Genomic DNA, 21,849 nt, shown 5'->3' with positions numbered 1-21,849 from the left:
ATTCTTCACCGGGGTCAGCTAATTCTATTTCTTTAACTATTGCCGGACCATCATAGATTCCATTATTCCCATCGATAGGTATTCTTTGGGCTTTTGTGTACACAACCTTTGCTTCCCCTGTGGTGTAAGATTTGAAATGTTCTGGTGCAGGATGCAAGTCTGTGGATTCTGGTTGTGCGTTGGTTTGTGCTTCCATTTCTGCTTTCTTGTGTTGTCGAGCTAACTCTTGGTTTTGACGCCTCCTTGCAGTGCGGCTCAACTTTGGCTTGTCTATGATCTCTAATTGGGCTATGTCATGGGGTCGTGGTCTACACCACATAACATTTTGGAGATATTCACCCCAAATGTCTACCAATTTTCGATGAGCATCACATGCTCCTATATAACTGAGCCATTCTGCTGAGGATCTCTTCTTTTTTATCCTAGCACGTACATTGGCTCGATATCGACGCCTCTTAAGGTTTTTCTTTTTCTTATTTGAGACCTGCTTTTGATTTGCATTTAGATCTGGCTCACTAAAGGAGTCCTCGTTGGTGTCCTCTTCACTCTCGGGGGAGCTATCATCGGTTGATGTGCTCGGTCCTTCCGAATGTTTTGACTCTGAACTTGCTCCACTCTCTAATTCATGAGATTCAGAATCCGTTTCACTCTGGGAGTCAGTGTCCAAGTCGTGTTGGTCAAAGTCTTCTATTGAGCTATCGGTGTCACTGTCAGATTGGTCCACAATTGCCTTGCCCTTAGAAGATGCATGTATGGCACTTATCATGTTCAGAGGTGCAATTTGTGGTACCTCTTCCCCCTCTGGTGTGACCCAAGTGGTTCCTCTATTTCCCCAGGTATCTATGGTTGCAGCTAGGTGTACCCAGTCTACGTTGTCTGATTCCGTCATACCCGGTAACACATCCATGTAAGGAGAATCTTGGCCAATGTCTGTATCCTTCTTACAAGTGTAACAATATTGTAGTGGGGCCGAGTGAACTGTGGTGTCAGAGCGATGATCAATAATGGTTTTACTCCCTAAGGGGTGTACCTTACCAGTCACCAAATCCACTCTAAGGACAGAGTCTTGGAATTGCAAATAGACATGATTTTTAGACCAATCATGAACCATTTGTGCTTCCCTCATGAATGGTCGTCCTAAAATCATTTCATATGACATAAGGTGTTTAGAGAAATCCATTACAATGAACGTATGTCGTACCTTGTGTCCTAGAACTTTGATCTTAAGATCCTTGAGCATCCCCATAGGTTTGGCTATGGTACCATTTGCCATCTTTACCACAATGTTAGTAACACTGAGGCGGGGTTTTCCCATGGATTCCCAACAATCTTTTGTAACGATGCTAACTCCCGCACCACCATCAAGAATTCCCTTTATAGTTAATCCCTTGGTAGTGATGGGTAGGGTCGCATTAGACTCGTCGCCTTCAAAATACTGCCCTAATTCGTTAATGGGTACCTCGATCACAGACTCGTGTCCATCTAAGTCAAGTGATTGCACATGATTTTCCTCATCAATCATAATCGAGTCAGGCCTATTTGGTTGCGCAAACTGCGGTAATCCCGTTCGTAGCTCTCCGTTAAGGAATGCTCGAAGTGCAAGGAATAACTCAGGATCTCCATACAGCTTTGCTATGATCGTGGTTCGGACCTCAGAAGACATGAAGTCCACTAGTTTGGCAACATTCATTGGCATTTTGCAGGGTGTAGGTCCTTGACTAGGAACTGGTGAGGATGGAATCTCATATTCCTCAATGGGATCAGGTATTCCTTCGTTAAACATCCTTTCCAACAAGAAAGGTGTATGCTCACTTTCTGATGTCCCGTCCTCACTCCCTTCTTGGATGATACTAGATATGGCTAACGGTCTATGGTTCATGTGGGGTGGATGAACTTGCGTGGGAAACACTGTGTCATGAATTTTGACATGCATGGGTTCTGGTTCTAGTTTCCTTTGAGTCTCCTCCACTAAACCTCTTAGATGTTTCACCTGCTCAATCTCGTCTACTGGGTTTGGGTACGTCCCAATCTTCTTTTTACGATTCTTCCCTTTTTGCCCCTGCGGTTTATCTTGGGGGTCTTGGATTGGATTTGGAAACACTTGTGGTGTTTTCAGAGGCTCTTTATGGTTTTCTCTTATTCGGTTTTCATTTGGTTCCATGTTACGGTTTTCTTTGTCGGTCTTTCCCTTTGTGGTATTGGTTCTAGTCTCCATTGTCTCGATTGAATCTGAATCATCCTCGAGGTCATTCATATACACGGGGTCATCTCCTGTTCCTATGTTTGTTTTGGAACTTGGCTTTGAATTTCCGTATTCTGCGACCTCTTCCTTCGTGTCTTCTTTTTCTTTGCTTGGATAACTGACGCGGTATCTCTCTCTTCGAGGATATGGCCTGGCCCTTGAAGCATGGACCGTGTAATCGCATAAGCGGGTGCGACGGGTGGTATTGGCGATGTCACACTAGCAATTTCGACCAAATTTAGGGGTGTGATTTTAGGCGCATTTGGGTTATAGGGGCATTGGGCAATCAAGTGATCTATGCCACAACGATTACATGTGAGTATTGGCATTGCAGACGTGCTCCCTTGATTCATTTGCATCTGTGCAGCATTCTTTTGCAGCCTAATAGGGCACTCCGCTGCCCGATGTGGTCCACCACACTCGTAGCATTGAAGAGGTGGCCTCCTAGCCTGGGTGTTGATATTTTGACCTCTGGATGCGAGAGCAGCAGCTTGATAAACCGGCTTGACTTGCCCCCAACAATCTTCCATGTAGTATATAGGACACTCTTCCAATGTATCAAGTCCGTAGGCAATACTAGTGTCTATTTCCTCCTCACAGCCATCTGCATAAGCATTTGATGGCTCGCAACCCACTTGGTTCATAGGGGCGACTCTTGGATGCGGGGGCTGCGGTCCTAGCACAGGAGGTGGTAGCGGTGTAGCTTGTACAACATTTTGAGATCTAGGGACCATGTGTTGCGGTAGTTGCTCAACAGGTGGAGCAGGCATCAATACAGGAGCTCGAGGTGCATCCGTCCAGGCTACAGGTGGTCTATTTGCCATCATACGTTTGATCATTAAACAATCCTTAGCTTGGTGACCATACCTACCACATGCGTTGCAAGTTCCATTAAATTTTACTCTAAACGTAGGGCACTCACTAGTGCTATGTGGACCTAAGCAAATGGAACACCATTGTTGCTCCCTTCTTGGATACATGTGACTATTTTGAGGGGGTCGATTATCCTTAAGAGACTCTTGGATTGCCTTGGTGAGGTCTGTCAAGAATGTCTCAAATACCTTTGGCTCATTGGCAATGGGCTTTGCAGTCATGGGTTCATACTCAATGGCTTGTGAGCTAGTGGATCTCGTGTCAGTAGACACCCTCATGCCTGCTATCATCAAGTTGTCCTCTAATTGGATTGCATTGGCAGTGACATCTTCCCAGGTTGTGATACCTCTAATCACTAGTCCATTATAGATTCCTTCATTCCTCAACCCTCGAATGAATCGATCAAGCAGTTGGTTATTGTTGAAGCGCTCATTTACAGGGCAGCGAGAGTTTAAGTGCTTTAGACGACTAATGAAGTCCCTTACTGACTCTCCTTCCTTACGTTCGGCCTTCTGTAGCTGAGATGCTACACCCAAAGCACACCTTCTCGTATGTACTCCTTTAGAAACAACCTTCGAAGGGTAGGGTAGATTGTTTTCTCGTCCACCCTTAGGGTCCTATACCAATCTCCAGCCTTCCCACTTAATGTCAAGCTTAAGGCATTGCACTTATGTAGTTCGTTGCGTTCCCCTAAGGAATCACATACTTGTTCAAACACTTCAATGTGTTTTCTAGCATCTTCGTCCCCATTGAATTTTTGCGTGAGTTTGGCAATTTGTACTGCCTTACTTCTAGGCTCTCTATCAGATGCATGACGCATATTTTCCGCGATAGATCGACCTATGGTTTGAGCAAACGCTGCCAAGTCACCTATGTGAGGAGGCAGGGCCGGTGGAGGTACTCTTGGAATCATATGTGGGAGAGGGACGGGTACCGGTCTTGGCATATGTGTGGATGATGCAGGATATGGAACATAACCGGGCATAGGTCCACTCGGATAAGGGCTAGGGAGCGGCACTCGAGGAGCATAAGCAAGTGGTACAATTGGAGGTGTGGGGGCCATGTGTGCATAAGGGGCTAGAGGCACATACGGTCGAGGCCCCATATTAGGTACTACGACACTAGGTAGTGGCACTGCGCTAACCGTAGATGTCATCGGTACATTCTCTGTCAGGCTTATCCCTGGAGTGAGCACTGGGTTTTCCTTAATAGAGGGTTGAGCCAAGTTAGGGAAGCTAAAGTTGTCGCTACGCGGAGGCTCAGATTGCATAGAAGACCCCAGGTGAAATGACGTAAGATGGGTCCATGGGGCTCATTAGAGGAGTCTCCATTTGTGATAGAGTAGGCTGTTGAGCCTTGCTCGTATCCAGAAATCTCATGGGGCCAGTTGAGAGTATATTTACCCCTCGGTTTTGCCTTTCTGATTGAATAATGCCATGGATAACATTACAGATCATTTTCTGTTGATCTTCGATGCTCGTGGCACTAGAGGTGGATTGTACAATCTCTATCCATCCTACATGGTAGGCATGGCCAGAGTGTAGATCCGTCAACACCTCAGTGTGGAGGTCGTATGTCCAATGATCATTAATGAACAATCCTTCTAGAGTCGATGTGTTAACGATTTCTTGTGAGGTAGAAGCAATGTTGCTCCCCGTGGTTTTACTTGTTACCAACGGTACTCTAGAGGGAACTTCTGAAGGAGGCAGCTCAACAGGGCCTTCTTGGTAAGAAGTTGGCAGGATATCCACATGGACACTCTTTGGGGGTGTGGGGTCCACGTGCGATGTGAAAGGAGAGTCCACTTCCCCACCCCCTTCGTGTGCTTCATTTGCATCAGGTTCCAAGCGAGTAGCTCTACCTAATGTTTCCATGAAACGGCTAAACATACTAGTACTAGGCTGTGGAGCTTCGGGAGGTGCATGGCCTTCTCTCTCACTGTTTTGGGTAGGGTATGCTTCCATGATTTCTGAGTCGGAGGAGGAATCACTAGCAGCTATTTTAGGGTCTTGGGTGGTGCTACCTTGTGTCCCCGCTGAGGGTCTAGAGCTTATCGTGGATGGGTAATGGGTGTCCGTATGAACAGAGGCACCCTCAATATGCTCGTGTTCTAGCACCCGCCCAGAGCGTAAGTGCATGTGCTTTTGATACCCTAAGGTGTCAAAAAGCTGCTCTAGGAGGCCTTGTGACTAGTTTTTAGCGTGTTTTTTGTTTTTTTTTTTTGCTAGATTTTTTAGAGTGTGTCGTGGAATGGGCCGTGTGATAGCTCGAAACGAGCGTATCGGTCAGAGGGTCGTGCCGTGCTTTACAGCCCTCCGTTTGGTCACTCTATGCCCTCGGAATCCCTAAAACTGTCAATTTCCAGTAGGGAACTACGCCCAAACTAGAAAGTCTAAGGGTGCAAGTGGGAAGAGAAGGGAGGAGAGTGGAGGACTTGTCCCACATGCTCTCATTCTCTCTTGAGGGAGTAGGGTATATATATAAGAGTGAGTCTAGTGTATATCATAAGACTGAGGACTGAGGCCAAGGCCTGGGCTTGGGCTTGGGCAACCGATCCCGATCTATCTTTTATACAGACCAACCCGTACGTTTTTATAACTCACGTTTTTTATTTTTGAAAATTTAACCTCCCACTCGCTCGCGTTTTTATTTTTCGGTTTTTTTTTTTTTTCTCCCACTCACTGAGGCCTGGGCTTGGGGAAATGATCCCGATCCCGATCTATCTTTTATACAGACCAACCCGTACGTTTTTATAACTCACGTTTTTTATTTTTGAAAATTTAACCTCCCACTCACTCGCGTTTTTATTTTTCGGTTTTTTTTTCACGAAAATTAATTATTTTTTTTAAATTTTTTTTTTAAAACAAGAAAAAATAAATTATTATTTTTTTTGAGATATTATTTGGTACGCGTTTTGGTGCGCGTTGACCTCACCTAACTATTTACTGTCCCACCTACCTACTGACCTGCTAATCAGTGGTTCACCTAATTACTAACCTGCTTAATTAACTAACTGTGCGCCTAACTGTGCACAAACCAGAAAACACAGAAAATGTAGAAACTGAAACTTGACAGAATTGTGCAGTGAAAACACAGAAAATGCAAAAAAGGCAAGAAATGCTAAGTATGTGTAAACAGAAAAACAGAATTTTGCTAGCTGTCTAACTAATACTAAATGTACGCAGCAGAAAATGCAAACTGTGAGCAACAGAAAAACAGAATTAACAACTTGCAGAAAAAATACGCCTTCCTCTCCCTCTTCTTTCCTACTGCAAACCACTCATACAAGAAGCACAAAGTGCCTCTTGGGCTTAGTGCAGGGCTATTCCCCGGCAGCGGCGCCAAAAATGTGCGCTCCTTGCTGCACTGTCGAAGCAAGGGACTTGCCGATACACCGTGTACGAGCCGCAGACGGCTCCAAGCACACAACTAGTTTAACTAGTAAGCTCAAGAGGGCAATGGTGTGTCACTCACCGCCTTATGCTCCTGCCGTAGAGGATTCCTCGCCGCGAAGAAGAGGGAGATGCCGCTACGCCGCGCTCAACCGCCTCGCCGCCGTCGTGCCGCCGCAACGCTCGATCGCACACACACTCTCACACACTCTCTCTCTCTCTCTCTCTCTCTCTCTCTCTCTCTCACGCACACACACAAGGAGATGGTGAAGGAGAAGGTGGAGATGGAGCAAGAGCAGCTTCTATTGCACAATGAGAGAATGAGTAAAAATTAGGTTTAGTTGGCTTTTATATGAGCTCACCCCATTCACACTTGGGCGCCCATGCTTAGCCAACTAACCCTAGCATGTTCGTGTTAGAGTGCGCCTCTCATCGACGATCACTCTACCTTTCCCTATTGGACCGACAAGCCCGGTGCCTGACTCTACTTAAATAAATAATACGGTTACAGTGTCCGTCGTAGGCGATAGGGTGTCCGTGAGCCACGAGGGTTAACAGTATTCGGCATGTAAATACATAAATGTGTGCCACACGTAAATTTCCTCATGCATATAAACTTGCGTTTTTTTGTAATTTTTTGAAAAAACTCAAATTCTCTACTCGAACTGTCCATGAATTGCAATACATTCACCAATGTCAGCAAATTATAGAAATTTCAACAAAAGCCCCAAATTTTGACAGTCTAATTGTTGAAAATTTTGCAAAAACCAAAATTTCCCTCAACTTGTAAGCGCAATTTCAAATTGGAAAGCCTCAATGTGCTATGAAATTGCTGAAATTTAAGCCCCTATAAATTTTCCCTTTCTTTGTTGTAAACGATTTTGCCTACTTTCTCTAGAACGAAAGAATTCCACAGTCTCAAGCAACCTAGATAGGTTATGGACTATAGTGAGAGGAGAGAGAAAACTTGCTAGGCTGAAAATTGTAGAGAGAGAGAGAGAGAGCGAGGGATGGGCTAAAATCAACGAGAGAAAATACTTGTTGCTTACTGGCAGGTGCGTAGGTGTGAGTGAACCAAAGCTTTGATACCAGTTTGAAGGTGGCGCTAGCAGTTGGGAAGGCGCTGGTGTTTTGTGCAAAGAACGAGCGTGAGACGCAGAGTGTTTTTACATGTGCTAATCAGCACACCTTTCAATGCAATGTATTCTTGTTTTTAGGGTACAAATTATAAGGGTCACTTAAGTGACCCTAGGGGTGGTTCAACCCAAAGAATAAGTGAGTGTACAAATATATAGAAGAGGTGACTAGAGGGCCTTTAGACCCATCATCCCTTTGTCAACCAATTCTTGTACTTGCCTCATGATCTCCTCTTGTTAAGCTTGAGAAACTTGATAGGGAGGCTTGTTAGGCAGTGAGCTTCCTGGAAGGAGCTCAAAGCGATGGTCATCATCCCTCATTTTGGAGGTAAGTCCATAGGGATATTATCCATGAACACATGTTGGAATCCTTTTAGAAAATTAGACAAGTCTAACTCTTCTTGATTCTTATCATTTTCAATTTGATGAAACATTAAGATCTTTTAGGGACTCTTTGACAAAAATCATGTACGTTGAAATTGAGCTCTTCATTGATTTATCAAAAGCAGGAGGATTTACAAGTGGTATAGTACGACCACACTCACTAGCATCTATATACATGTTCTTTCCCGTGTAGGTGAAGTAGATTCTCCTTTCAGGGAACTTCATGTTGGCAGCCATGCGATCAACCCATAGTGCCCCTAGGATAGCATCCTCATGTTGGAGAGGAGAGATGAAAAATTTTTCTTTGTCGACATAGCTTTGGACATGAAGCCTCAACTTCCCAATCAAGGGAATAACGAAGGCTTGCTGTCCCTTGAAAGTTGTGTCAACCGTTACAATATCTCCCATCTCAAAGGCTTGAATGCCCAACTTGGTGGCCAACTCCATTGATATGAAGTTGTGAGTAGAGCCAGGGTCAAACAAGATAAAGGCATCATGCTCCCTTACCTTTCCCCAAGCATAGGAGAGAGATGATCCTTTGCAATGAGCATCCTCTTTTGGAGCTTCAATGGTGAAAGCCCTAGGAGTCTCATTGCAAGCATTTTTTTTAGGGCAAGAACGATAGCCGTGTCCTTGCTCCCCACCTTAAAACACTTATGGTCCTCGCAAAAAGCTTCAAGCTCTTCAGGAGAGAGTTTGTTTTTGCCTTTGTAAACTCCCTTCTCCTTGGACTGATTGTTGTTGTTGTTGTTGGAAGTTCCTTGGCAAGAAATTTGGGCATTGGATTTCCCCTTGCATCAATTTTATATTTGTTTTCCATGGGCTTGACATTCCGTCTAGCCCCTTGTTGGAAATTGATGCATGAAGCAACCATGGTGTGATGGATTACTTTGGTCATAGAACCAAGCCGTGGAGAGTTGACGTATTCGACCATCTCTTTAGGTAATCCAGCACAGAATTGTTGCTTTTGCTCGGCGAAGTCTATCTTTTGGAAGACGGTAGCCTTGAGATGTAAATCCCAAAACTTATCTAAATATTTGTGGATAGACTCATGAGAGAGAAGCTTCAAACTGCACCATTCGGTGAGCACTTTGTCCTTTGCATCGCTTGCAAGGAATTGCTTCATGATGGAAACTCGTAGAGTTTTCCATGTCTTTGGGGCTTCTCCGTTGCCATGAAGGCTAGCCCACCATTCACGAGCCAATTTTTGGAAGTGCATAGCTACATGGTGTAGCTTGCAGGACTCCGTGAAGCCCTTGTCTCCAAAGGCCGCATCAAATTGTTGGATGAAGGCCAACACTTTGTCGATAGCACCAAAGGTGCCATCATAGGGGAGAAAAGAGATACTCTTTCCTCCCTCTTTGAACTTCTTGATCTTTTGCGACCTTCGCCATGCAGGGTATGTTTTGTGATGTCCTTCCCTCTTGTATTCTCTAGGAGAATAGCCATAGCTTTCATCGGAAGAGGAGGAAGGTGAAGAAGAAGGAGAAGACGGTGACCTTTTTCTTGCCCTTTTCTTCCTTTGTTTCCTCTCTTCCCTTTTGGAGTGACAAGGAGAAGGACTGTGGGTTGACCGTTTCCTCTTGGGAGGAGTTCTAGACCGCCGTCTTTGTGGAGCCACATCTTCGAAGGAACTTAAAGTTTCATTGCTTTCTTGCTCGTTGGATTCCTCCTCTTATATGGGAGTGAGTCTTCTTTTGGGGGTCTCTTCAAGAGGCCTCCTAAGCTCTCTCTCCTTGTGGAGAGTAAGGGAAATCCCATAAGCACGAAGTTGTTGAGTAACTTCAGCTTGAAAAGCAGGGTTGCCCATAGCTTGCTGCAACCTAGTAACAGGATAATTCACAAACATGGGGGCATCATCATTAGCACCTTCATGTGCAAAATCAAAGCTATCAATGTTCATTCTACTCTCTTGGTTATTGTCAGCCATGTTAACGAAATTTGTGTACTTACTTAGTGTATGCTTTGGCAATTCAAAACCTGAGTTGCTACTCCTCTTAGCCTTTGAAAATTGGCACTTAAGTATCTACACCCACGGCTTGAAGTGGTTAGTTATAGAGAGTAGTGGAGTGGGTCTAATATTGCAGAATTGCCAAGGGCTAGATTCTTTCGGACTTCTTATGGCTCAATAATGGTAAAGTCAGACCCCATTATTAAGTCCAAAGCTCCCAAGGTGTGCACCATATCCCACATAGTGGGCTCAACAAAACCAATAACAAATCCCAGTCCCACTTACCCTAATATAATTAACAAAATCAACCATTTATAGGCTACTTAAGAACCTCTCTTCTTAAGCAAGAAAAGACAAACCAAATGCTCTGATACCAATGTGATGGAAATGTCATATTAACTTTGAGAGTAGCCGAAATTAGAGAAATACTTTTATGAAATTACTTAGAGAGCATAGCGGGTGAACTTAATTGATGGTAGCAAAATAAACATAGATATTAGTTAACTTGTCATGAACAACACTATTGCAAGAGAGAGAGTTTAGAGAACATGACAATAGTTGAGGACCTGATTTATGTGGAGCCAATCCCCCCTCCAATAGGCATTTGTATTATAGTTTCTCCCATCAAGAGAGACTTGTTACAATACAATCTTTGTGCTCCTTGTGACCTAGGTGATGCAATGAATATGGAAAGCTTCATGCATCACGAGCATAACATAAACTTTGTGGAAAGCATTAACTATCCCAAGCCTCAGTCCCAAGACCTCAAACACCTTTGAAGGTGGAGAGAGCTAGCAGGGAATGAGGGTAGGAAAGAGGAAGAAGAAACATTTCATAGGAGAAATAATTATTTCCTCACTTATCATCACTCTTCTTGCTAGCATACATAATAGCATAATAGTGAAGATGGAGAAGATGGCAAGCTTAAGCATTGAAGCATGGCTCTTGGTTGGATTTGCATTCCATAGCCAAGAGTGTTGGTGTAGGCTCTCAACCTCTCTATTTGCTTAGAGAGGGAGAGGGAGCTCTTGCACTTCATTGGACCCCTCAGGCCTAGCCAATCACAAGCAAGAGTCATACCAAGCAAGCATACTAGTCTTGGGACAAGTGTCCCCCTTTCCCCTTTGAGAGAGAGGACTTTATACATGCAAAAACAAGTAATTAAATCTATTAATTTATCATTGGACCCCTTGGGTGGCCAACCAATAGGCTTTATGCACACCATGAGGGCAACATGAGGAGGAACTTGACAAGTGTCCCTTTTGCTTTCTTTGTACAAAGCTTGCCTTGTGTGAGTGTGAGTGTGTGTGTGTGTGTGTGTGTGTGTGTGTGTTCTCTCTCATCCCCCCTCTTGTAGGGCTCGCCCCCTCCTTGTAGGGATTGATGATTGACTTTTGCACACCTTACCTCAAGCACCTTAGTCAGCAAGCATGACAAAGCACCTCAAGCTTGGGTGGTGTTCCCACAAGCACCTCAAGCTCTCTAGTCGGCAAGCACGATAAGCACCTCAAGCACCGTCGTCAGCAAGCACCTCAAGCACCTTAGTCAGCAAGCATGACAAGCACCTCAAACACCTTAGGCATCAAGCATGACAAGCATCTCAAGCACTTTAAGCTTGGGACGGGCTCCCACCTCAAGCTAAGCCCTAGCTTACCTAAGGTCAAAGGACTTTTTAACACTAACCTTTGGAGGTCTTTAATGTAGCTAACCCTAACGCCTTTAAGCTCCATTGGTTAGCCTTGCTCTTTGAGACTCATTTGGGGCCCTTTACCATTGGTCCTGTGTTGAGATGGATCTATAAGCACACGTCTATATCCTAACCCTTGTGCTCGTTTATTCTCCCACATTAAATGATCAGTTTAATATGAGAAAATCATTTGAGTTGGTTAGATATCAGATTTCCTCATATTAAACTCATTATTTAATGTGGGAGAATAAACAGGAACAAGAGTTAGAATATGGACATGTGGTTATGGATCTATCTCAGCAAGGGACCAAAGTCAATGGATCCAAATGGGAGATGGTCTATCAAAGAGAAATGCTAGCTAATGGGGCATGAAAGTTCTTAGGGTTAGCTTCATTAAAAACATCCAAAGGTTAGTGTTAAAAGTCCTTAGACCTAGGACCTTAAGCAAGCTAGGGCGAGCTTGAGGTGGGAACCCAGCCCAAGCTTGAGGTGCTCCTCGTGCTTGCTAACTAAGGTGCTTGAGGTGCTTGTCGTGCATGCTAACTAAGGTGCTTGAGGTTCTTATCGTGCTTGATGATTAAGGTGCTTGAGGTGCTTGTCATGTTTTATGACTAAGGTGCTTGAGGGGCTTCATGACTAAGGTGCTTAAGGGGTGAGGTGTTCCAAAGTCAACATGGATCCCTACACAAGGGGGGGCGAACCCTACAAGCAGGTGCAAGAGAGAGAACACACACTCTCACTCAAGGCAAACCAAGTCCAAAGAGGCAAACAAGGACACATGTCAAGCTCCTCCCTAGGTTGTCCTCATAAGGTGCCTAAAGCCTATTGGTTGACCTCTAAAGGGGTCCAATGAGAATTTAGTTTATTAAATTAATTATTTAAGTATTATTCAAGCCCTCTCTTTTAAAGGGGTAAGAAGGACACTTGTCCTAATGCTACCCTTGTTGCTTGAAATGCAAAAGGCATGTGATTGACCACGCATGAGGAGGTCCAATCACTTTCAAGCTTGACCTAGAAGAGGGGGTCGACCCAAGCAAGGAGGGGGTGTGCTTGACCATATACCCTCTCTCATTCACTTACACACACTCTCAGTCTCATAGTGTGTTGTGCAACAACACCCTCTCCTTATCCAAGCTTGAGAAGTTGAGAGACGACACCAACAACTCTTGGCTATCGAATGCAAATCCAACCAAGAGCCATGCTTCAATGCTATGCTAGCCATATACTTCATCTCCATTACTATGCTACTATGCTATGCTAAGCTCTATGAGTAATGGTATGAGAGAACACTACTTCTTTCTCGTAAGAATACTTCTTCTTCCTCTTGCCTACCCTCATTCCCTGCTAGATCTCTCCACCTTTGAAGGTGTTTGAGGTCTTTGGACTGAGGCCATGGACAAGTTAAGGCTTTCATTAGATTAAGTTACAGGCATAATTGTGGTGCATGACGCTCTCTATCTTCATTGCACCATCAAGGTCTCAAGGAACAGAAAGCTTGTATTGTACCAAGTCTCTCTTTATGGGAGAAGCTATAATACAAAAGCCTTTTGGAGGGGGGTGTAGCTCCACATAAATCCGGTCCTCAAATTGTTGTCCAGTTCTCTAATTCTCTCTCTTGCAAAGTATTGTTCATGCCAAGTTAATTCAGTATAAAGATTATGTTGCTACCTCTAATAAAGTTCTCCCTCTATTTTCTCAAAGTATTCTCATAAAAATGCTCACTATAGTTTTCTTAATTCCGCTACTCTCAATGTTCATAGTCCAATTCCGTTACAATCAGTATGCAAAATTGTAAGCCAATCTCTACACTACTAGAAATAGGAACAAAACTAAGCAAGTATGATGTTGGAGTACTATTTGACATGCATTTTTGTTTAGAAGTAGTGGGTTGTTTCATTCGTTTTGCAAGTACACATGTCTAAACGTTAATTTAGCAAGTGTATGTAAGTCTAGCTTGAAAGAAGTGGCAAGATATATAGCACATACGCTTTTATTTAATTGGTTCCCTTGATTATTCTTTGGTCTTTCCAAATTGGGTAGATGCAAAAAGAATGTTTCTATGCAATCAATTGGTTACAAAAACACAAACCATGAAAATTTTTTTGACACAAATCATTCAACATCTAAAAATTTCTTTTTCTTGAGAAATGTATGTAGCTCATGGCTGCATACGTAATAATTTGTTATGGTTACATTGAATTGTGAAATTAAATACAATGCAACATTCATAGCCAACCTTTACCCAAGTTGGGACAAAACTTCATGAGTCACCAAATACCCACTACCTTTTTCATTGATAGCAAGGGTGCTTTAGTAGTTGCAAGGGATCTTGTATTTTATGCAAGAACCAAGCATATAGAGTTCACTACCATTATTTTAGGAAAAGGATACATGTAGAGGAGATCGATCTAGCTTATTGCCCTACATAGGACAACATTGTATATTTTCTCAAAAAGACATAAACTCAAGAGCATTTTAAGATTTTTAAAAAGCTTTAGCTTGCTCCCACATAGATTTTGATACCTTGTACAAATTCAAACTACCACTACATGGGGGATTTATAATCTTGTACTAGTACTAATATGAATACGAAGGGCTTCACCAAGGGCAATTTTCTTCCCCTTGGACACTTGTTATGATAAGGTAGGTTAGCTTTAAGGTGTCTTATAAACTCTTGTAGCCACTTATTATGTAGTCATGGATAGAGAAAAACACACATATTTCCTCTAGTAAAAACTTTGTGTGTTCTTTCTTCTCCTTCTTCTCTCTCCATATTGTGTCTCTACGTTTTGCTTCATATTTGTGTGTTCTTCTCCTTCTTCTTTCTCCATGTTGTGTCTCTATGTTTTGCTTCATTTTAGTTTTCCATCTTCAACATGTAGCTAGATACCTAGGAAAATAATCAATCAAGCACATGACTTTGATAGCCTTGTACAAAAATTGGGAAAATAGATGTTCCCCATAAGGATTAATTGCATTCATTGTCTAGGTTTCTATGCATTCATCAAAAAATAAGAGACTACCAACTTTTGTACATAATATTTATGGACTTGGATCTACCATGATCATGTAATCAGAGATTGAGCTTTTCCATATAAACTCTTGTGGTCACTTATTATGTAATCATGGATAGAGAAAAACACACATAGTTCTTGTAGTCAAAAATTTGTGTGTTCTTCTCCTTCTTCTCTCTCCATATTGTGTCTCTATGTTTTGCTTCATATTTATCTGTTCTTCTCCTTCTTCTTTCTCCATATTGTGTCTCTATGTTTTGCTTCATTTTAGTTTTACATCTTCAACATGTAGCTAGATACCTAGGGAAAAAAATCAATCAAGCACATGACTTTGATAGCCTTGTACAAAGATTTGGGAAAATCGATGTTCCCCATAAGTATTAATTGCATTCATTGTCTAGGTTTCTATTGCATTCATCAAAAAATAAGAGACTACCAACTTTTGTACATAATATTTATGGACTTAGATCATGTAATCGGAGATTTGAGCTTTCCAATGGTCAACAATTTATCACACCCATTGTGCACTCTAGTTTTCCAACATGTTGTGCATGACATATATCTTAGGGCCAATAGAAAAACCTAGTTTCTTACAATCTCCTCAATTGATGGTGAAGGATGTTTTGAATAACACGATAAGGATAACAATAGAGATCTCACACTAGCAATATGTGCAAAGTGCATGACATGAAGGAGGAGTCCTAGAAGGAACTTTGAGAAGTGGTGTGAAAGTGTTGCAAACCTCTCCCAAGACATCGTTTTGCAAAGAGAGATCAAGGCCCTTGCTCGCTAGCCTTTGTCAAATAGAGAAGCCCCTTTCAACTTATTATATGCATATAATGATGAATCACGTGAACAACATATTTCTCCCTTCCCCCACAATCCATGTGCACTATGGCTATGCGTATTTTTGTGAGTAGGTTGGACATAAGCTAATGGTGTGCAAACTGGTGGCACATTACACTCCTCCTAAAATCATGATGAATAGCTTAAATAATGACTATAAGAACTCTTAAAAAATAGATACATGATAATTCAAGCTTGAGTGTAAAAGATTAATCTAGGCCAAGAACAAGGATGTTAGCCAATGCTCTAGATCTTGGTATGAGGGGTGATGGAAAAACAAAATCATTACTATCTATGTGGTATCAATTGTTATGTATATATGCACAATTATACTTATTTAGTGCATGGGATGCTTAATGAGACTTCCAAGTTTTATTTAGAAAACTTTAAGCGTGGGTCAAATATTGTTTTAGTCTCTAAATGGTACGACAAAAATAATTGGTCAATTTAGGTAGCAAGCTTCTATGACAAAATAGATTAGTGGCCATCAATTTAAGGAATATCGTCCACCTCAAATCCATCACATGTTGGATAAGATTGTTGCCACTAGATACTATAGACATGATCTAAACTCAATGATCTCACAAACTAACAAGAGGCAAAAAGCCAAATAAACATAGCTAATAAAACCATCATCATTGCCTCTAATTAATGCTCCATTGTTACATTGATCAATATTACTTTGAGTGCAATGGTCAAGCGAGATCCCAATGTGGTTACCAAATGAAGTAGGTATATGGTTACCAAATGAAGTAGGTATATGGTTACCAAATGAAGTAGGTCAAGCGAGATCCCAATGTGGCTACCAAATGAAGTAGGTATATGCCACATTCATGCAATCGTAAATAAATTAAGCCAATGAGATCAGATCGGTGGCATATGAAACCCCACTATAAGCACCTACCTTATGACATTATTCTGAGCTCTTGAATCAACAAGAGGAAGTTGTAGGGGTTTGTTGGGTCTCCTTCAATAAAAGCAAAGCCCTCTAGAAAATTTTGTGACCATAGTTCCCAAAAACCTACTAACAATACAATTGTGGCTACCACATGTACTCCACCATTAACACTATTATAGCTTAAAGGGTTTATTTTCATTTTAATGCATTGTGTCAAATCAGCAGTTCCAAATAATGCAAGTGTAGGCCACAAAAGTGATAGTATATACTTAACAGGCCACTCTTTAGTTGGCCAAATGAAAACCAATTTTCTCAAGATTCTCTACTCCTCCATAGGAAACAATGAGAATGTTTGGCCATTTCAGCATATGCACGGATGCCAGCCTAGCCAGAAACCACATTTTTAATATATTTATACTCTCTTATTTTTCTGAGCTAGTGTAGCTACATTGTATGTAAATCCTGATTCCAAAGTAGCAGAGCTATTCCCTGAGTTGTAATTCTTTCATGATATGTGTAAAGGCCCATGTGAGCCTAGCCACTGGCCATTTAGAAAGCCCTACATATAAAAGACAGTAACCTTAGTATGAAAAAGAGGCTTATCTTTTTGAGAAAAGAAGCTTTCTTGTACGTGCGCTCAAGCAACTTCTCATCTCAGATTTGTAATCATCATATCTAAAATGTGGGAGTGGTGATTTGCTTGTTGAGTTGTTGCATTTGCTTGTCAGATTCACTTCTTGAGGGATGACAACCTCATAGAGTCTCTGTGCTTCATCAGAGTCACTTCCTTGAGTATTGACATATTATGTTAGTGCAAGATAGCTATGCTACCAATATCCATCACGGTGACCCACTAACATTGGCGTCATTGCCGAGGAATGATCCTTGGATGGTGAGTGACCTTTTGTGTATTTTGAGTTTTGTTTTCCAAAGATTAGTCTTTCCATTCCAGTTACACCAACAAAAAAGTAGCTAAACAGGGGTTTAGTGCTCTATAGAGTCTAAAAGCTGGAGACTTGCTAGATCTATTCTTGAGAGGTAAAGAGAGTTGTAAGTGAGATAGCCAGAAGCATTTTATTCTTTAATTTTCTCATTACTTTCAGAGTGTTGTACCATTTTTTATTATGACTTTTGTTTGAATTGTTTCTTTTGTTTTTGTTTCAAATTTCTTTTTGGCACATAGGAGTAGGGTAAGTAGAAACCATTACCATCAAATTGGGTTGAAAATATCAAGGCAAAAAGGATTGAAAACCATATTATGGGCAAAACAACCATAACTCTGAAATTTTTCAAATTTGATAGTAGAGACATGAAAGTTGATCCGAACTCAAAAATTTGGTGCTCAAGGGCCTCAGTAAACCCACTAGAAGCATCTGATAAGTTTCAGCAGATATCATTGTCAAGCATGGATCGGATCCATGTACCTTAGAGACCTTTTTTTATAGAAAAGTTGTCAGTGACACTCTACATACGTAGAACATTGCTTTGATAAATTTTGGTTGCAAGAAAACTTGAAAATTCACATCAAAATTGGCCGATAGAGCAAAAATCACAAAAACAAGAATTTCAGACACAAAACCGGGCATATCTTGAGATTCTTAGATCCAAATCACAAAAGACCAAGCGGGCTAATTAGAGAAAACTCGTGTTTAGTAACTGTGAAAATTACAGATTCATCTATGGTGGAACATGGATTGTGATCCATGTACTCTTGAGACAGAACTGGGTAAAAATGAGACCAACTAATAAACACTGACTTCAAACAAAATGATACCAATAGTTTGGGATCAAATTGAGCTCAAAAAGGCACTCAAAAGAGGAAAATTGAAAAAAGAACACAAAGTTGACCAAAATTTGGGAAAATCCAACTTTTTGTGATCCAAATGCAAAAAGATTGGGAAGACATCTTCCAAATAGCAAGGACTACTAGCTGACCAAGTTTCATGTCAAAACAAAGTCAAACATGGATTGCGATCCATGTATTTCTTCATAGTTTTTAGATAAAAATTGAGCAATAGATAGTTGAGACTTAGAAAAACACTATTCCCAAAAGACACTTCGCAACAAAAAGGTTTTAAAAAGTGGGTCAAAAGAGCCAAAAACAAAGAATAGTCAAAAACCACCAAAGTAGACCCAAGATTTCACCTTTGGCAGGCAAGAATTGATCCCAATTAAAAAAGTCTTTGGAGATAGCCTAGAAATACCTTCATCTATAATTGGTTCAAATTTGGGGTCAAAAGCCCTCCAAACATGGATCGCAATCCATGTACCTTTCCCAAAATTTTGAGCCAAAACCTAGCCACTTTGATCTACATGCTATTTCTAGCCTAATCCGAAAGTTTCATCTCATTTGGACATCAAAACCGAAGTCAAAATCCCAAAATTATCCAAGTACTCTGAGAAACTATAAAAATTGACCTAATTTTCAATCTAAAGGTCCAAACCCAAAAAGTTTGATACCATAGCATCTTGTAATCATGTTGATCTTAATGGTACCAAGTAAACTCAATTTGGCCTCCAAACATGGATCGCGATCCATGTACCCCTGGTGACAACTTTTGACACTTTCCCAAACTATAACATATATAAGGAAAACATATCCCCAAGTCCAATTTTGAAAAAAAGAGCAAAATTAGGCCAAAAAGAAGCAAAACAAAGGATAGACTTAAAACCGCATAGCAGACCGAGCATTTGGCATTTGACCTACCAAAACAATTCCAAATCCAAAAATATTTGAGATATAGCTTGTAGACATAGAGTGTAACAAGCTCTCCAAAGATCAAATCCAGATGTGGTGAGCATGGATCGTACCCCATCCTCCAAAGTTGGTGAAAATTGGTACAGATCCTATTGGTGACATGATCTAGCTATTATCAAAGTTTGAAGTCAAAATTTGATAGAGGGTCATGAATTGCGATCCATGTACCTCTTCATAATGGGGTTATCTGACTTGATGAGCCTATAGATATACTTGAATACATTTTATATCTCAAGTTTGAGATAAAAACACCCTTTGGAAACCAAGATACGAGAAAAAGTTCCAGTGTCCTGGTTTTGAAACTGTTTTGAGTGATGTTTCAAATGCAGTTCACCAAAATTTCTCTAATTTTTGATACACAAATCCAAATTGAGTCATGTAAAGCCATGATAAAAGCTTGTTGGGAATAAGACACACCAAGTTTTACTTTAAAGCCAAGTTTTAAAGCTTGTTTTAGTTTTAAAGCCAATTTTTTATAGGTTTCCTACTTCCAAACTTTAAGGTACCCAAAACTAATCTCCATAGACCAAAGGGTCACAAAGCCCCGACTTTTGAGAGACATGACCAGGGATAAAAGGGGATAAGTTATATTGAGCCAAAGTGGGCTTATCAAAGACTATCTTGAGAGTATTGAGTGAGCCTTAACCATGTCAAAGCGTATACCAACAAGGCTTTCTACTTACCTAAAGGAGAGGCATCCACTGATCAACAAACCCAACGTGAGATTCCTCAAACCCAACAAAACCATAAGAGTCTGGACGGATTATGCTCATGTAGGTTTATTACAAATGGGGATCAACATAACTTCTACAAGTGTGTAGAACCCAATGTTGGAGAGTTGAAAGACCATAAGAATCTGTATGCATTCACGTATACAGATGCCCAAAAAATGCAGGATTTGATGGTAGATAAATATGGATGAGAGTACGAACTTGTTGATCCAACTGACATAAGATATAAATACAAGGGTACTTTGATCTCTACATACTTTCAGCTGACTGTGAGAGCACCAGTGATCTCTGAGACCAAAACCCAAGTATTTGAACATAGATTCCCAAAAACAATGGTAGAGCATATATCAGAGAGGATCCCACCAAGATTTTCTCCAAGACGAAAAGAGAGAGTGAGAGATGCCTTTGCAAGAGACCCCAAATTGGTTAGATTGGTGTTTGAACCACCACATATGAGACCATCTCGGGTGGCCAAATGTGTCAAGACAAAGTACATTGGGTGAAGGTATCTGTACGCACATGTGTGACTATTCAAACAAGTGTTAAGGGTTGAACAAGTATCTAATTTCCATACACATCACGAGGGATTCGGCTTAACCTTGAAAGGATAGCATTGGCTTGATTCCAACCATTAAACATAGAGGCTTTTTCAAACATAGAACAACTCTTGCAAAAAATTATAAAGGAGTTCTCTAAAACAAGCAAAAAGAGATTGAGAAAGTGAAGGAAGCATTGCTTTGATTCAAACAATACCTTGAGAGATGTCCGCATGAGAGTTACCACAGGATGAAAGATTGTCAATTCTCTTTATAGAGGGCTTGAGGAACAAAACTCTCAAAAAAGATCTACACTTGAAAGGATGTATCACCTTTGAGCAAGTCACGAAAGAAGCTTTGTACCTTGTGGACAACTATAAAGCTTATGCTGGGGTTACAGAGGTGCAATGTCTCTTTGTCTTCTAGTGAAACCAACATGATACGAGTTGCTCAACCTCAACCAATGCCCAATCTAGATGAGCTAGCAGAAGCAGTAGCACGACGATTGAGCCTAAACTTTGGACAAAACATAAACATGAGACAACCACAACTGAGAAAGTGTAACACATGTGGCGGGGACCATCCTGATCACTTATGTGATACACAACCAAAGCCAACATTAGTCAACACAGAAGACCCATTGAAATGGTGTACCATAGAGCGTAAATGGACCAATCACGAGATGAGTGAGTGTTATTATAACAAGAACTATGTGGGAGAGAGACCATATGGACCTCAAGCAAGGCATCAATTGCCACCTCCAAGATTACCAATGGGTCAAAATAGGATTGTTCCAGGTGTTGAGAGACCACAACCATCCTATGTGCCACAACCCATGAAAAATCATTATATGATGATTGAGAACACCTTAATGCTCATAGTCAATCAACAATATAGATCAAAGACCATTCTTACCATGCAAGAACAACCATCGACTGCACCACCAACTACACAACAAGTAGGACCATGCTTTGAGTGTGGAGGCAATCATTGGGCAAGAAATTGTCCTCATCAGGCAGAGAACGTGGAGATATTTGGATATAGTCTAGAATGTGTTGCTACATACCTCATTCCTAACTATCCAAAACATCCAAACAAAAAGGAAAAAGCAACAATGAACCTTTGTAGGAGTGATGCCTTCTTCAAAAGGATCTAAGGTAGACCCCACGATTCCTATGTATATGTAGACTCAAGCGCAAGTGAAAGAAAATGGCACCGAATCAACCAATTGAGGAGGAACATAAACTGCCTCCTTAAACAAAAATTGAACGCATATCAATGAGGAATCAAAGAATATTGTGGAAGGCCAATCGAGGCAAAATGAAAGAAAAAAGGCTAAAAGAGAAAACCACCTTAGAAATAGAGATGGAACAAACCAAAGAGCAGTTGAAACAAGCAAGG

The sequence above is a fragment of the Adiantum capillus-veneris genome, chromosome 19, assembly GCF_014529385.1.
Source record: "Adiantum capillus-veneris isolate H3 chromosome 19, ASM1452938v2, whole genome shotgun sequence".
NCBI classification, from domain to species: Eukaryota; Viridiplantae; Streptophyta; class Polypodiopsida; order Polypodiales; family Pteridaceae; genus Adiantum; species Adiantum capillus-veneris.
Note: the sequence above shows the minus strand (reverse complement) of the source record.